Below are 13,178 nucleotides of genomic sequence, written 5' to 3' on the forward strand. Positions count from 1 at the left end.
GCCTTATGAATACCTTTTAGGAAGTCATCATTCCTATCTGAGTCAGAAAGGAAAAACAATACAACTTTGATTCTGATACTTTCTGTTGTCCCTGGCAGCCAAAGTTGAAATGACCAAGGTGGCACTGAGCCCGGTGACCTAGTGTGTCACAGGCCAATTGGAGCATGGAAGTCATCAACCTGTATCACCTTTCTCCTGCATGTGAATCAGAACAGTCCTATAGGAGCAGCGGTAGGCTACGAGCCGGAACGCTAAATTGTGCTCGCCGCCACGGCTTGTAAATTCTTGAGGGACCAGCGTGATTTTGCTGCTGCACCTGTGAAGGTAGAAAAATTGCACCCGTGTTTTGCTGTGCACAATTTTGCTACCTCCACAGGTGCAGCAGCAAAATTGTGCTGGTCCCACCAGAACTTACAAGCTGCGGCGGCGAACACAATTTAGGATTCCGGCTCGTAGCCCACGGCTGCATATGAGGCCCAACTGTACTTGGCCCTGAGATGGAGGTCCTGTTGGGAGGGAAGAGTATCTTGACATCAGACCGAGGAAGATATACTGATGAGACCTAAGATTTGGGTAGACTGAAGAAAGATAAAGTTTGGATGAAGGCCAGCAGTCCTTCCTGGACACAGCTAAGAGAATCATTAAAGGGAAGAGAAGAGAAGAGTATAGGTATACTTCACACATATATACAACTTACACATTTACACTCACCTTAAGAAGGAATCTTCCTCTCCTATTTTATAACCTAGAAGTATTAGAATTTGGCCCCTTTTGTTTTCATCAACTTTGTCATGGAACTCTATTGTAGATGTTTAGCTATTTTAGTATGCTGCTGAAATTTTTGTGTTTTTGTGTTCAGATGAACTGAAGGTATTTCATTATGCTCAGTATTCATTCATTTTACAACACATCCATTAGAAAAGATTATTTACAGGGCAACCTATAAAGAGGTTATATTCCATTTAAACATGGAGTGTTTCAATTCAAGTCCTTAGTTTTTGAATATCCAAAGTACCTTTCAAAACTCCAAAGCATGTAAATTGGCACTCGCGTGATCTGGTTTTTACTATGGAGAAGATGAGGTGAAATTAAATATGGATATGTCACTTTATAGGGGAGATGGGTGACATACACAACAAACAAATAAACAAACAAGCCATTAATGTGTTTTGCTATTGTCAGATCTCTTTCTGATCAAATTATGAATCATTGCCTCTCTGAATCTGCTGGGATAGATGACCTGTTAGAAAATGCAATTCCAAGTACATCATGAATCCAAAGAATTTCTACAAGATGGTTGGAAATTTTCTGAATAGTTTTCAGGCAGCTATATCTCAGGAATATAGATCTGCTTTACGTAGATCTCTGAATATAGACACAGCCATGGCACTGGACAAGCTTGCCTCTGTACATTAACCAGTCACCAATCCAAAGGAGGGTTCCTACCGGTGAGCCCTCGTGCACTAATCCGGTAGTGGCCCACCGATTGTACAATTTGGGTGTGACAGCTAAGGTGCTGTCTTTTCCGGTCTGTGCACGGCGCCATATATTTTTTACTAATTTTTGCCAATTTTTTGCTTCTGTTCATGTGTGGAAGCAAAATCTTGTGAGGGGGCGTGCACACACATGTGCGGATAGCAAACGCATGCACACAAAAACATTGCAATATGCATGCAGTGCACTGGTAGGGAGAAAAGAGTAACCTGCCACTGCACCAATCCTAAGAAACCCTCTGATTTTCTAAGGAGTTATGAGGAAGGAAGCTATTGAAAAAACACAGGAAGTATGATGTAAAAACAAAATCGAACCTGATCAAGCACTGTTATAAGATCAAGTTCAAGTCTGAGGTTATAAGAACAGTGAGGAATCAATATTTGTCCATGCTGAAGGTGTCTTCTTTTAACTAGTGGCCCTGTTCAGAGGGGTCCAAACTCTTTTGGAGAAGAAGGAGCAAGAAGCTGTCTGTAGGCTGCGAGGATGATTTGGCAGGTTTTCTTGCGGATAAGTAGCCTTAAGTTGCTACACTAGTTATCAGTAGGCTTCCAAGATCCATTTCAAAGTGCTACTAATTTTAAATTTACAAAACCCTCTATGCTGTGGATCAAAGTTGTGCCAATTATCACCTTACCAAATGTGGTTCTGCCTTCAAGCCCAGTCATCAAGAGAGACCGGGAGAAAACCCCACATCCCTGAGAAGGAAGGGAGGGAGGGAGGGAGGGAGGGAGGGAGGGAGGAAGGAAGGAAGGAAGGAAGGAAGGAAGGAAGGAAGGAAGGAAGGAAGGAGGGACAAGACAACTTTGAGACATGTGAAGATAAGATTTTATTATACAAATATATTTGGATATAAAATTAAGATTGCCATATATGTAGGCTACAGAAACCAACAACCAGATACTTCCTGCATCATGGCTAGTCGGCACCTTGCTGGCTTTGTTAGCTAGCAAACAAACATTTCTCTTGTATTTCTACCCTCTTATGTATTCAAATATTGTTATACTTTTCTATATTATCAAATACATATTTGACAAAAAAAGATAACTTTGCAAGTGGAAAGTTTCTGGATCTAAGTCAGCATAAACTCTTCAGAGCAGGGGTCTCCAAACTCGGGCACTTTAAGACTTGTGGACTTCAATTCCCAGAATTCCCCAGCCAGCTTTGCTTTGCTGGTTAGGGAATCCTGGGAATTGAAGTCCACAAGTCTTAAAATGACCAGGTTTGGAGACCTCCTGTTCCAGAGCAAAGTAGCTTCAGTCTTAAAAGGCACTATATTCAACTAAATTTTAAATCTTAACCACTTTGGGGGTCATTTTCTTGTATTATTTGTTCTTTAGTAAGACTCTTCAGACTGGCAAGTTTCTATTGCATTCATTGATGTGTTTCTCCTTAAAAGATGATGATGCAAATTTGATTGCAAAGGTTTCAGAAAGGTTTCTGATTTTTGAATTATGCAGTGAAAGGATGATTAGTATATAGATTTTGGAATGTTCATAACAAATTAAGGAGCTAGAGGGTTTTGAAATTATAGCTTTGGATTATCTAGAAGATACATTCTCATAGCAAATAGGTATTGTTTTTCTATGATGATGAGACCAGGAAGGCTGGACATTAGAACCATTGGATAAAGAAATCCTTAGTGCAAACTTTTAAATACCTTTCAGCTAAGCTTTTGAACTGAATGGATCAGATACAATTGACAGATCATGCTCCTATAAAATTGTAAAATAAAATTGAACTGCAATGGGTATTTATGAAATTATGAAACTAATTTAAATGGGAGCTTAAATGCAATGCTAATGAAACTGATGACTTATTCCCTTTGGAGATGAATAGACATTAAATCAGGAAAATAATTAAGATTCCTCCCCCACCCTTTAGACATACAAAAGGATGTCGTAAGATTTGGAAATTAAGAAATGACGAACAAAAGGATAAATTTTATTTATGGGTACAAGATAAAGTGGGTCAAAGAATATATTTTTTAAAATTAGGGAAGATTTGTAAAATTGGCTTGTTTAATCAGGGTTAAAAGGGAGAGGAAGGGGGGGGAGAGAATACTTTTTATTCCCTAGTTCATAAAACATATTCATGGAGGGACAGTGTTGTATTTCTAATAGTTGTTAACTAGGCTCATAGATGTGGAGGTAGCATACTTATCCGGATCCAATCATTCTAACACTAAATAGAGGAACTCCCAGATTGAAAATGTGGAGGATTAATAAATTATATTAAGACTATTAAACTGAAGTGTTGCCAGAAATAAAAGTTTCTTTTAAATAAATGTAACTTTTCATCTTATCTATAATGTAGGATGCTAATAAAGTTTTTATAAGAGTTGGGTGAGAATGGAGATTTCGCAATATCCTTCCCACAAGTATGGGATAGGAATGGAGATTTTGCAGTATCCTTCCCCTGCCACACCCACCAAGCCACACCCACAGAACTGGTAGGGGAAAATATTGAATGTCACCCCTGGGGAAGTAGCAGTCTTTGTCAATTGTTTCGGAGAAATACTCTGTTATTGCCTGCAGTTTATATAAACTTGGATCAGTGGGTATTCTTTAAGGCAGGAATTTGCCAAATGTGAAGTCTGTTAAATCAAGAGCTTGCTGTAGTCTCATACTGAAAAAACTAAAGATGTGATGGGTTTAAATGTTAAGACCTTTCATATAAGGATGATTCCCTGCCTGATGAGGAACAAGAAGCCTTTATAAAAAGTAAACTTCTTAACTCCTAAAAGGATTTCATTCTTCAACCACAAAGGCTGGCTGCCCAAAATCATTGCCTGAAATAAGGGTTTCTTAGTGACTCTTTGCTCACAGGTTCTTATAAAACAATTTCTAAGCTGAGTCCTCAGCATCTTGAGATACAGCTAAGAAAGCTCCTATTTGAAACCCTGGAAAATAGATTGCAGTGTAAATAGTATTGAACCGGATGAATGGCTTCTTTAAGGTTTCCTTCTAAGCGCTCATCCTTCCGGGAAAGTCTATTTTGAAATGTCTGATTTTGTTAGACTCACGGAGAGACATACATGAATAGTGTCTGGACCAGAGTCAAGAAGAAGTAGAATTCTTGTTACAGAGAACATGGTCAAGAGGCTACTATTGCGAGAGTAGGCATTCATGCATGCAATTGCATCCTGTGAATGGCCTTCAAGGATTTCTGTATGACGCACTGCTGCCAAAATTAGCTTGAATGTCGGTTTGGTGGTGAAACTGAAGTTGAACATGATTATGGATGTTCTAAGAGGTATTCCATACCTTTGCATCAACAATATGGACAAGGTAAATCTTATCTCTATTATTGATACAGAAGAGCAAAAAGTTCATCTGGCCCAGATGATTAAAATAGCCTGCCAGATCCCCCCCCCCCCAAGCAATTGACAGACAGAGTTTTTGACATTGTTTGCCTTCAGCATCCAGCAACCGGAGCCTAAGAACATGGGAAGTAAAAGAGGACATCCTTCTGGTTCCAGCCTCATCCACTGTTTCCCTGGAGAAACCTGGCACATGTGCCCCTCATGGAGCAAAGTGCCCAGTTGCGCTCATGATGACAGAGGAGGAACACCCTTCCCCTAATCATTTCCCAACATGAAAATGGTTCCATTGTCATTACAGTGCTGAGATTGAATTCGTCTCATCAAAGCGGAGGGTGACAGGTGCCTCAATAGACTAGTGCCAAGCGCAGAGGCAAGAAGATTAGCAGGCCACTGATATCATTATTTCCGCCTATCACAGATTCGGCAGGGAGGCAATTGTAATTTCTAGGTTTATTAGTCTGCATTCGGAGGGGAAAAAAAAAACAATGATAAACCTCAGTATGACAGCCAGGCATTTGTGCAGCAAGTGCTGTCATAGCGACACTTACAAAATGCCAATGCAGTTGTGTCCTCCTAATCCCCCCTAATGGAGGTTAAAGCTCCGCACAAAAAGCGCTCTTATCAATGATCGGAGCACTAATAACATTTGCATTTTTAACACAGGATGTAAAGAATCTTCCATGCAATTTTACCAATTAACATTGCTGTGGAATAATTCAAATAAAATATTCAGCAAAAATGTTGGCCTGTCTCCATCTTTCTTATTGCTGTTAGAAATAACAAGGCAGAGGCTTCTATCAATGAGGCCTGCCCAATCTAGAGAAATTTCACCACAATGTTCTCTGCTAACTAAAGATCCAGGTGCCATTGTTAGATTTTAACAGCCCTGTTCAAATCCTACCCAGATGCTCTCAAGCGTCATACTAGAATCTCTCCATACAGAGATCTTGATTTTAAAGTCGTCTCTCTTCCTGCTGCCAAACCCATGACTGAAAGCCTTGGGAAGGGCAAGTAAAATATTCACATCACATAGATAAAGGAAACATGTAGGAAATTAAAAAAGATTGATGTGTTCAAGTGCTGAGGGAAACTTTGTGCTTGCTTTCCCCTCACCCCAGTATCAATATATTTCAGGTCAATACCAGATTGCAGTAATTGTCATTTGTCTATCTTTAATCCATGCAAACAAACTTCAGGAATCTCTTGAAGTTAAAAAACCTCCCACACAACAGGTGTTAAAACTCCCACCCACCCTCCCTACATTTAAGAGACCAATTAAGAAGACTCTGTAATTCCATTCTTGAGTGACTGCCACTGAATTCAATTTCTTTCAGGTCAGTGAATATAATGGGAAGTCATTAACTAAAAGGTCAGGGACAGCATATAAAATATACACACATGGTGGAGTCTGCAATAATTAGCACACACATCACATGTTCCGTTATTGTGGCATATGTTGTAAGAAATCTTAACAAGATTAGATGATGGTAAATGTTTGGCTGTGTCTGACTTAAATTGGTTTTCAAAAAGAGCCCCATGGCACCTTCCCAGGCCATTGACAATTTAACACATTGTACAGTATCCCAGTGATTTTTCGATGGGGTTTCTCAGAGATTTGAAGAATGGACAAACTTGCATGAAAACACTTTTTTCTCCCATTAACATTTTCTGTTTATTGTATAGTATTGAAGAAGGTTGAGTTTTCCTAGGTTTGCTGAGACTTTGGATGAACCCGGAAAGGTTTCACAGATCCTTCTCAAAGAGCAGGGGGAAGCTGTGATCAAAAGAACCTTTGCACATATTCATCCGGTGCGCCAGTTATATCCAACCCTAGATTGGAAGGCTCTTCAGACAGTTATTTCACACTGCAGGCCACCTCGTGAATGGACTATTTCAGTGTGTTCTTTGGGAGGGGGAGCTGCCCTTGAAGACCATTTGGAAATTACAGCCGGTCCAGTAAATAGCGGTGTAGGCAGCAATGGTCATGCTATGCTCAGGTGACTCCACTGCTGTGAGTTGCACTGCCTTCCAGGTGCTATTCAAAGTGCTGGTTGCCACTTATAAAGCTCTTATGGCATAGGGCTTGGCTCTTTGAAGAACCACCTATCTCCAACTGTCTATCAATCAAATTGGGCAGGGGTGCATGACCTGGGTCCTTTCAATTAAAGAGTGTGATGTACTGAGAGCTGAGAAGTAGAGAGGCCTTCTGCTGTAGAGAGATTTCTTTTTGACGCATATTGTCAGTTTCTTTATTTGTATTATTTACTTCTGTATTTATAAGCAGGCCACGGTTATTTGGAGTCATTTACCTTCCACACTGTATTAAACAAACTAATTCAATTCAATGAAGTATTCAGAATCTTTCTCACTTTAAATATATAGTGATTTCAGTGCAGTGGTACCTCTACCTACGAACGCCTCTACTTACGAACTTTTCTAGATAAGAACCGAGTGTTCAAGATTTTTTTGCCTCTTCTCAAGAATCATTTTGCACTTACAAACCCGAGCCTCCGAAACTGTAACCAGAAAAGGCAGGGAGAAGCCTCCATGGGGCCTCTCTAGGAATCTCCGGGGAGGAAACAGGGCTGGAAAAGGCAGGGGGAAGCCTCCATGAGACCTCTCTAGGAATCTCCTGGGAGGAAACAGGGCCAGAAAAGGCAGGGAGAAGCCTGTGTGGGGCCTCTCTAGGAATCTCCTGAGAGGAAACAAGGCCTCCACCCTCCCTGTGGTTTCCCCAATCACACGTATTATTTAATTTTACATTGATTCCTATGGGAAAAATTGCTTCTTCTTACAAACTTTTCTACTTAAGAACCTGGTCACGGAACGAATTAAGTTCATAAGTAGAGGTACCACTGCATATGGTGTTGTGTAATTCTTCCTTTGAAACATATGATGGAACTCTACTGGAAATTCTTTCCTTTAATGGAGGTAGTACAAAGGGATAAAGCTATCTCTGAAGTGGTGTGGAGGAGCACAATGACTCATGCAGTTCCAAATAGCTGCACTGGACAATGGACAGGACTAATATCCACCATATGTGCAGCACAGAATAATAATGGCTGAGGACTGGAGATAATGTGAAAACTCTTTCTGGAAAATGCAACCACAGCACTCAATTAACTTCTAAGTGATTAATTTTATTTTCCCCCATGCTATGCTGTTTCTGAAATTGAGCAACCTCAAGACCAGTAGTCATGATCCGTTCTGTGTTACACTAGAATTAGAGGAAATAAACTCAGCATCGACCATTGTGCAGTAAGAACAGGATCTTTCATAAAGTGGAAGCAATCTGGAGACAAAAATGTCTTTGAGCACAAACCAGTCAAAGTTAGGAACCAATTCCAGACAAGACAAATTTAAATACACATGCTTTGTTCTTCACTAGGAATCAATAGGATGTGGAAGTGTTAAAGCTTGGTTGAATCACACACATTTATAGCATATTGGTCACAGTAAGAAAGTATCACCAAATGCTCAAGTCAAGAGGAAAATTAATAGTGGAAGCTATGGAAAGAAAAGAAGACATTTCGACAGTGCTGCTGGAAGAACAACTAATCTCCGTTTCCCTCACTGACAACTGGAATAATTTCTATCAGGACTGAATTGGCAAAAACTTATTATGCTTATGAATTTGTACCTTATATCCTTATATCTTTTAGCTTGTATTATTTTTGAAAATAATCTTTAAGACACAAGAATGTGATTACTACATTCCTCCCTTCCTGAACAGTAAGATAAATGTTCAAACTAAATGAGGTAAATAATTAAAATGTCACAATGTAAGGTTAGATGCAAAATAGCAACAAGCTGTGATCATAGTTATCATGCTTGCCCTCATTTAAATTTAATGCTTAGTTCTTAAATGTACATATAGCAAAGTTTGCAGGCTTAAGAAAGATCAAGTAAGAATTGAACGTTTTGGATTTAGGAATATTGTTAAATCCCAAATCTTGGCAAAATCTGGTTTGAACAATAAAAGGCACAAACAATAGTGAAATGCAACTATTGCCCATTACAATTTGTTTCCCTCTTGCAAATTAATACCACCCACATTGCAGGGCTAAAAACAAAGAAATAGCAGCAGAGATATTCATTCAAGCATGCCAATAGATCAAAACAACAGCTAAGGCAATAAATTACCATCTGTTTGGCAACACCATTCATCCATTACTCCCTTCAGTACCAGATGACTTGGCTTGCTTGTGCTTCAGCAAACCTGCACACAGTATTTTTATGGAATAATGGGGATGGCATGTTAGGAACCATTTCACTCTCTTTTGGAGAGAGTTCCTATTCATCAAGCATACAAAATATGTTCAGAAACAGGAATTCACTGTCCAAATCTCATTATTAAGTAAAACTTAAACAAGGTATGATTTTTCAAGGATTTATTTATATTAAGAGGTTAATGTTGCTGACTTACTTTACAGACTTGTACGATTTATGAAGCACATTGAACCTAATGGTGCTATGTCTGATGAGGCAGAGTCATAACATCAGGCCAATTTGATGTGTTGATAGTAAAGGTGGCACTTCCGTCTTTGTCCATTTCTGAAGAAGAGTGTTCCATAGGATCATCTTGTCCATCATTTCAGGTAGCAGAATCCTTAGCTAGCTGTGCAAAGGGTAAAGTCTTATTCAGGTTGAGCAGGATTTCTAGTGATTTTATTGCTACAGTCATTTAAATTTTGTCAATTTAAATTGACAATTACATGCTTCGAGATTTCTTTCCTTTTTAAAGTTTTGACTTCTCAGTCAAGCTTATAGCTCTGATATATTTCTGGTGCTGTCCCAACCAGATGCTAATCAAATCAAAACCTGCTTAGCTTTTCATCCAGAATCAGGTAAGAACTGCTAAGAAATCTGAGAAAACATAATGCACCATGAATGACATGGATGAATGTTTAAATACATATGAATTTGGGAATTACCATATACCTGGTCAGTGACTTATTATGCCTAAATTTTTCCTCATCTTTGGAATGGCTTAAATTTATTTAGCCAGCAAAAGTCATCCTCTAATACAGTAGTAGGCAAACTTAAGCTGGAGTTATATTTGGAATATTAAATATATGATAGATACACTAAAATAATAGCTGCATTCATAAAATGTGTACTACCATTGCCATGATTGATCAAAATACTTATTTACCAGAAGGCAAATTGATTCCCCTGCACTGTTTCAGATAAACATGATGCTTGAGCTATGCGCCTCACTTTCTTCCAGCTTTCTGTTCTTTCCAGCTTCAAATCAGGCAGAATAAACATGAAAGCTTGACTGGGGAAATTCTGGTTCATGTCCATCCTCAGCCATGAAAATACCGGTCACTGATTTTCAATGTAATCTAAGAACAGGGCCTTGTCAGCCCTGTTAAATAGAAGGCATGCTATGTACATGACAGTGAGCTCTTGGTGAAAAGTAGGATAAGAAAATATATAATAATAAAAAGTGTTTTTAAGTAGAAAATAGGTATAAACAGACAGACACAAACAATCAACCTGGGGCGCATTTAACCGCCGTAGAGCAAATCAATGTTAATCTGAGGTGATCCCATTTTGGAGTTTGGTGCTACTATCAAATACAAAAAAGCAATCGTTCTGTTACACATATGCATAAATCAATCACAGTTATTATTAGACATTCAAGTATATTAATCTGGGATATATGAAAAATTCATAAAATATTTTAAAAATTATTACTTTAATATTTTCTATCATAGTTTATTAAGCAAAAGTAAACTCAGATCAGCCAGTCAATATTTCTATTCCATTTCTTAATTACTGCGGACTTTACTTTTTCAGCATCTTATGCTTTTATCTATTATAGTTCACGTTCTTATAACAATGGAGGCAGCTTTCACTGATAAAAAAATATAAAATGTAAATATAAACATCAACACAATAGAATTAAAAATTAAACTGTTTAAAATTAACATTAATCATATTAATAACTTAAAGTGTTTTACTATTTTCCTGAATATTGGGAGAGAGTCCTGCTGTTTTGTTAGGCTGCACAGATGTGGAAGCCATATAGGAGAAGGTTTCCTATTCACCAGATAAGCCCTGGATGCAAGGATATCTTCAAAAGATCCAAGAAGGAGACAGTGATTCACACAATTAGTCAAGGACTTTAAAGCTCAATGCTTATACTGTACATTGATTTGTGCCAGAAAGGCAACTACTGATAGCAGTGTCCTGGGATTCCTACAACAACTACCTACAGGAATAAAAATGTAAATGATCAATAAAATAAACATATATTTATTTTATTGGCACTTCCAACAAAATCAGTGTTTAAACATTAAAAATAATTAATCAATATGATAAACATTTGAACTATACACAAGATTTGAAAAACACAATAATACTCAGTAAGCCATGCAGTTGCTGTATTTATATAATACAAGGTGCTTTGAAGGGTTAACATAGACAGATTAGTATTGGGCCCCTATGCTCACGGGGCCCACGGGCGTTAAGACAGCGTTGAGTAGTAGCCATTGCAAATATTTCAGTATAGGGATAAGTCATGTATCTTGCAGTTTCATGGCTTTGCAGTGCAGTTGCATGTTGTCTACAGTTTCCAGACATTGTGTGAGGGATGCCCTTACAGACGGCAATAGTCAGGGCAGGCTCTAACCAAAGCATAGATAAGCTTGCAGGGAAGGGACTTAGCTGATGTTCTAGCTGCAATCTTGCAAACCTGTTCCACAGCTGCCACTTGTAAATCCAATGACCCCCCAAATGACAAACATGTTCCTTTGGGGAGACCTAACGATATCCACAACAATCTTCACAATTCTAGAGAACAGCTTTTTCCTTACTAATGCTATTTCTATTTTGTTGGGATTTAGATTCAACGTATTCTTCTCATCAAGTTTTATCAATATGGAAAAAATGGTCCAAGATATACTATTCTTTGGAATTAGAAGTTAAGAAGCACTCAAAACTACAGAAAACTGTCCATAGCAATTTCATGTAGATGCTGAATGCCATAGGGCAGCGATGGCGAACGCGGAGCCATATCTGCTGGCATGCGAGATGTTGCTCAGCTCCAACGTGCATGTGTGTGACGGCCAGCTGATTTTTGACTCACATAGAGGCTCTGGGAGGGTATTTTTGGCTTCCAGAGAGCATCCAGGGGGATGGGGGAAGGCGTTTTTACCCTTCCCCAGCTCCAGGGAAGCCTTTGGAGCCTGGGAAGGGCAAAACATGAGCCTACTGGGCCCATAAGAAGTTGGGGAAAAGGCCGTTTCCAACCTCCAGAGGGCGTCTGGGGGGTAGAGGAAGATGTTTTCGCCCTTCCCAGGCATTGAATTATAGCTGTCGGCACTTGCACATGTGCAATAGCGTGTGTACATGCTCTTTTGGCACCCAAGGAAAAATAGGTTCGCCATCACTGCCATAGGAATAAGATAGAACCTTAAAGGATACCATAGATGAGAGTTCTAAACACAGTATTAAGAAGCAATCCTCTAACACCACCATCTGGACATTTTCTGAGATGAATGATTAGAACCACTGGACAACAGTGCTCCCAAGACCCAATTCAGCCAGACAATCCAGAAACATAAGGTATATACCATGACTAATGACTTCAAAAAATGCTGAGAGTCCATCCATACTACCACTGAGCTTCCGGTATAGGTTAGAACCAAAACAATCTCAATTTATATCTTGAAGCAAATCCAGATTGGGTTGGGTCCAGAAGATCAGTTTCATCCCACTGCATTTAAATTGTAAGACTTTCTCTGTTACTTTGCACAAGAATTTAATATTCTTTTAATTTAATATTTGAAATTTACCTAATTCAAAAGAGGTTCTGTATCTCTCACTTTAAAAAGTATTAATCGGTTCTGCTAATTATTTTTCCCAGTATTTTGTATAATTCAATTGTTCTGAAATGTTATACAATCTTCAATTTAATTCATTTAGGACAGTCTTTAAACATGAAAAAAATGTCTTATGAGTGGTCCTCCAACTTACAACCAAAAGTCTCCCCATATCATATAATTATCATTTAGAACCTTCTCAGTCAGCAAATTCAGTGTGGAAGCTGGCAGAGAAGACTACAAGTTGTAGTCATGTGATATCTCACTTAACTACTATAGTGATTGATAGAATTACTTTATAGAATAGAATTCTTTATTGGCCAAGGAATTTGTCTTCGGTGCATAAGTTATCAGTGTACATAAAAAATACATTCATCAAGAATCGTAAGATAGTCATAGGATATTAAATAAGCAAGAAAAATAATACTAGGAAACTAAATAAAACAATATAAATCATAAAGATACAAGCAACGAGGTTATAGTCATAAATAGGAGATAGGTAATAGGAAGGATGAGAAGAATAGTAATGC

The sequence above is a fragment of the Erythrolamprus reginae genome, chromosome 3 (assembly GCF_031021105.1).
Source record: "Erythrolamprus reginae isolate rEryReg1 chromosome 3, rEryReg1.hap1, whole genome shotgun sequence".
NCBI lineage: Eukaryota > Metazoa > Chordata > Lepidosauria > Squamata > Dipsadidae > Erythrolamprus > Erythrolamprus reginae.